Raw genomic sequence first — 6,000 nt, 5'->3', positions numbered from 1 at the left:
ACAACCGAATCATCAAGATTTTCGCAGAGTCCGGGTCCTCTTCTCCTTCCTCGACTTCATCAGCAACTCTCCATCAGCCGAGCACCAGAGCGGGCGAATCAGCATCTTCAAGGCATATTCCACTGGTCCATCGGACGGGCTCCATCGGCCGATTCCAACCCTGTTCATCTTTTGGTTTCTTTCAAATCGGCCACCTTCTCTTCATCAAAATCACCTTCCTTGACACGTGTTCAAAAAACGGTGTCAACAGTCCTCCACGGTCAACATTCCTGCTGAGGCATTTGACTCCGACTCCGACATGCAGACGGAGATGGATCTGGACGATGACTACCAACGGGGCTATCGCAGAGCGGTACCCCGAGGCCTGCTCTGCGCATCATCCGCCGTGGTGATGGCACCATCCGGTGCCCTATTTGCCCCGGCTTAGCGAGCCGATGGACTAGGCCAAATGAGCTCAGGGATCATGTCGTCGTAAAGGCCAAGTCCCGCACCCTGAGGGAAGACAACAAGAAGAAGTACAGCCAGCACCGAGTCCTGGCTCAGAACAAGGATTGGATGTTGTGAGCACTATCACAGTGTGCACACTTAATTTGTGTTTGATTAGGAAATCCATCGGGATTTGATCTCCTTTGCTGTGTATGCGTTCAAATTAATGTAATCGTGTTGTCCAATTGTTTGTTCAATTAATGTAATCGTGTTGTTCAATTTTTGTTTGAAGACAGCTTTGTTTTAGTACAACTATGTCTGGATTAATAATTTATTTAGTTGTCATGACATTGTGGTACGATATTTAAGCTTATTGGATGGATATAATCATTACAAGAAATTTCGCATTGTGCAATAGCTTTGAACAGATAGGGGATGACAATTCAGGGATACAAACATTTCACAACTTCATTGACCATAATGTTGCACTAATTAGTAGGTCTTTGTTCTTCGCCTTAGCAAAATACAGAGAGGGGCAACAAGCCCATTGGTAATGTTTGTCTGGACTACGAATCGTAGAAGCATCTGGCCAGGATCCTGCGCTTGATGCCAACACGAAGGTCCTGTGCCATTTGACATATCTGACAGTTGACAATGCAATCAGGTAAGTTATAAATCAAAATGAGGGGTGCAGGAGTAGCTTATGAGAGGGATCCTTATGACATGCGGCGGCATGAGCTCTCCAACGGACTCGTCATCGTCAATGTCGTCTTCAATGGCATGCGGAATCACTGTGATGCCCTGAAAACGAATCTCATGCATCCCCTCAGCCTATGAGAAAACCATGGTCACTATACATATATATGGAACCAAGTTAAAGCAATAATTCACGAAGTCAAAAGCATGGTCCTTCTGTATCTAATAAGTCATGGTGCATTTGTCATTCCCAAGCTTAAGCAGCATGGTACATCAACGAATTTTGTACAGAACAATGCTACATGGTGAATCAATCAAATTAATCAATGAAGTAGGAGATGATGATCTTCAACCAATTCACAACAGCAGAACAAGCCTACAAGCCGACATTTCATGGGAAGGATAGTACATGATGCACAGTTCATTTGACAGATTCACTCAATCAGTCAAGCCAAGGATCCAAACTTCCTACAATTGAATCGCAACTCGCTTCAATCTGAACTACTCTCCCTACAATCCAATCTAAAATCGATTCTGTATCTATCCAAAGATGGGGTTTTTCTGAACAATACAAGGGGAATCAATTTAATAAGGCAATGAAGTTGAACAGGGTGAATCAATCTAATTAGGCATCGAATTTGAACATGGTGAATCAATCTAATTAGGATCCGAAGTTGAGCAAGGGTGCATGAAATATTAACATCGTTCTCAGGCAGGATCCGAAGTTGAGCAAGGGTGCTTGAAATATTATCATTCTCGGGCGCATGCGTACCATCGTCGGCTGCGTGCGCACCATCGTCGGCATTGGCGGTGACCTCTGGAATGTCCCCAATGGCGGTCGCATGCGCACCATTGTCGGTGTTGGCGGCGACCACCAGTGCTAGGGCCCGCGTCCTCGTAGCACTCCTAAGCACTCGCCCCGACGACGACGAGGGCGGATGCGGCTGACGGACTACTCAGGGAGGTGGGCAGATGACAAGCGGCCGCTGGGCGGTGCCTCGGCCTCGCATTGGGGTCGCTCGAGAAGCGACCCCACTTATCGCGCGCCTGCATGAGCGAGGAATGCTCGGTGCATTCCGCCATTGCTGCTGGGTCCAAAACAAGGACGCGAGGGGAAGCAAGGAAGGAGGCGGCGGCGATGGATTGGAAGACGAAGTCGCCGGCGACGGAGACGGAGAAAACCCTCTCCTCAATGGGACGTATTGGGGGAGAAGGCGAAAGGGGTGCGGCGGTTTTTTAATCTAATAAAAGGAAAGTCCATGCGCCAACTCAGCTAGTCCACTGACCGACAGGGGATTCTTGCCTCCTTGATGGTAAATCAACGCCCACGATCTGCAGTCAACCTAGGGTAGACTCAACCAAATGGTACCACCACCCACTCCGGCCAGAATCCCCAATCTTAAGCGGCGGAGGCGGCGGCGGCGGCGGCAGTGGCAGATCCTTGTGTTCCCGGACCCTTCCGCCCAGCTGGTACTCACCCTCCTCTACGGTTCCAATCCGGCTGGTACCCTAAATTGGAAGTAAGTCTCCTCGGCCCGCAAACATCTATTTGTTGATATGACTATAGTTTGGCAAGTGATAGCTTTGATTTTCCTCTAGTAGATTGTTGATCTAGTTCCAATTCGGCCACTCCGTCACCCTGATTTGTTTATGAAATTCAAATATCGAGATGGACAGAAATTGGATAACTAATGGCAGAAAATTCACACCATCCTACACCATTGGAGTGGAGAAATTCATGTAGTTTGTTAAGCAACGATCTCCTGAGCACGCCCATATAAGTTGCCCATGCACCCGGTGTCTTAACCAAAGTCGCAAGGCTCAGGCAGTTGTCCACGACCACCTTCTTCTATTTGGAATCTCAGCTGCGTATACAAGGTGGACTCATCATTGGAAATCTGCAATAATTGATGCAAATGTTGAGTTTACAGAGCAGATGCATCCACATGAATATGATGGGATTCATGTTTTGGAGGAACGCAATGTTGGTGACCAAGCAATCCCAGATCTGGAGATGTTATCAGAATTGTATGCAGCCGCATGAGGAGGATGGATAGTTCCCTAATTTTACTAGAGTGCTGAAAGATTTTAAGCGCACGCTTTGACCAGGATCTAGCCACTCAAGATTCTCCTTTCTTGTGAGGCTGCTCCATATCAAGTCGCGCTATCGAATTAGCAATACAACATTCAATGCAATATTGAAGCTGCTGTCCTATAACACCCGGTTTATAAAAGGACATAAACCAAGCAATCATATACGTGCCAGGATCAAGTCACACGTATATACAACAGAATGAACAGCATATCACAGCACATATCACGTAAAAAGATATAATAAAGCGAGTACGAATGTTATTTATTACATTAATGACGAAAATGTCTGGTACAGCGGAAGCGAAGTACAAATACGATAAAAGCTCTCCGAAGCTGAGCAGGGCGCCACAGGGACGTCGACTGGGAGACGAACGCCTAGAAGTCCTCGTAGTCCTGGTAGCGCTGAGCGAACTCCCTCGCGTCGGCAGGAACTGAGCAGCAGTAGCGGATCCCAAGAGGAAAAAGTAGAGAAGAGGCAAGGGTGAGTACACAACTTGTACTCAACAAGTATAACACAAACTATGAGGCTCTAGGTTGGCTGACTGACTGCATTAGCTTTTAAGTCTTGGCAAAATTTTATTAAAGCTATTTACTACAAGTTGATGAATTACCATAAACCCAGTTACATAGAAATTAATCAAAATTAATCATGTTACTACTGAGAACCAAACCACAACCACCAAGGTAACCCCGAGAGGCACCCCCCTCGTCGGAAGGAGATAACCCCACTAATCAAAAGGAGGATCTGGGCCGCTCATAACCGTGAGCACGGCTAGTATACCAGTTTTACACTCTGCAGAGGTTGCACATCTTTACCCACAAGTCGTGAGCTACGCTAGTTGTTCATCACACTTCCTTAGGTGAGATGACTAGCGACTCACTACGAGTCCATTACAAAGGACACGTTGGTAAGGTGTAACCGCTAAGGAATCAGGCTCCGCAACGATGGTAACCACCTCGAGGGGTACGCACACCAAGCCTCGTAGCCTGGCCACCATTGAAGCTCACCACCCCCATGCCCCGTCGGTAAGTTACTCCCGAACCAAAATGACCTAATTAGTAAGCCTAGACCGTCCCATTCCAGTCTTGTGGTAGCGCTGTTGTCCCAGGTTGTCGCTCTATGAACCGGTCCTTATGGAGAGTGGTCAACCAGGTAGTAAGCACCGTGCTGGCCCCCTAAACCATGTTTCTAACAAAACCAATTTTAACGAGACGTGAGCCACTCAAGCCACACAGAGGGCCACTCCCAGAATTAAGTTGCATATACTATTAATCAAATTAATTAAAAAGGACCATCATGTGTTATAGCGCGGCACCTAGCACAACTAACCAAAATGCAACCCAAGGGATATATATATAAAGGATATAAAGTGGCTAGGAAAGTCCTTATAGGCATACAGTATTAAAATGCAGTATGAAATTGTAATTAAAAGTGATAGGTTGTTCATGTTATACTTGCCTTCCTCGTACTGCTCCTGCTGCTGCTCAAAGTGCTTGGAAGACGGCTGCTCCGGGTACTGGTACTGGGGCTCCTCAGATGGATCAACGTCTACTCACGAACACATGGCCAAAAACAAGGCAACAACATAAACATACATGCAACCAAAAGCTAACACTAATAAACAGTACAACAATACATAAAAAACAGCACACTAAACTAGTCTAAAACTATTCTACGTGTTACAACGATCGCGTGGACATAAAGAACGCCTAAAACGGAGCTAAAACGCATATTCTAGGCCAAAAACAAGTTCTAGGGGCTTATCTACGAGAAAAACTAAGTTCCAGGGGGTTTTCTGCAAAAAACGAGGACTAAAACGTAATTAAACTAAAACTCTGGGGTCTAACTCGCAAAAAGACTAAGCCTGGACGGCGGGTTCAATTCTGAGAAAACTCAGGGGTTAAAACGCTAAAAACTGGGCTCATATGCACATACCTTTGCAAGTGATTGGACGGCGGGTTAATTCTAGAAAAACTGAGGGGCTCTTTAGCAAAATGGGCGGGCCGAACCAGTATGTTTGGATCTAGGCCGTTGGTTCAAGATCCGATGACTTAGATTTAAAGGAACCTAGATCTAATCTGGATCGTCAGGTTTAGATCGGGCGGCTGGGGTGAAAAGCGGCGCATGAGGCGGCGGTGGGCTGCCGCCGGCGACGAATCCCGTGGCGGCGGAGCACCGAGCTCGCCGGAGTTGGCCGTTCCAGCGATCCAGGGGGCCATTTGGGTTGCGGTCAGGTGAAAAAGGACGAGCGTGACACGCGTAACTCATTAGAGCACGCAGGGTGGCGGTTTTGTGCTCCGACGAGGCTCACCGTGGCGAGAGGCAGCCCTGGTTCGCCGGCGTGGGGTGCGCGGCCACCTAAAGGGTGTTACCGCCTGCGATTTTTAGTCCAAAATGAAGGGCAAGGGAAGACAAAGCTCACCGAGGCTTGGGTTTCAAGCAGGGAGGCCGTGCGGGGCGCTGACGTCGAGGTCCGGTGGCGAGGTTGACCCTGCGCACGCGGAGGAGTCTGTTGCAGGGGTCGGGGTCGGAGAAGGAGGGCCCGAGGAGGCTCCTGGCGCCGGGGCGACGTGTTTGCAGTAGCTCGCCGGGGTCGTAGCGCGTCGGAGCAGCGGATTCGTGGTGGCGCAGGTGACGTTGCGCGGCGGAGCGAGGCGAGCGGCGCTAGGGTTGGATGCGGAGGGGATGGTGGTGAGATGTGACGCTGAGGGGGGGGTTGGGCGTTTAAAGTAGGGAGGCCGGGGATCTTGGCTGGTGCTCGGAAAGGTAGGTGCGGCGCGGGG

Source organism: Panicum virgatum, chromosome 5K, assembly GCF_016808335.1.
Source record: "Panicum virgatum strain AP13 chromosome 5K, P.virgatum_v5, whole genome shotgun sequence".
In the NCBI taxonomy this organism is placed as follows: domain Eukaryota; kingdom Viridiplantae; phylum Streptophyta; class Magnoliopsida; order Poales; family Poaceae; genus Panicum; species Panicum virgatum.
This window is presented reverse-complemented; position numbering follows the sequence as displayed.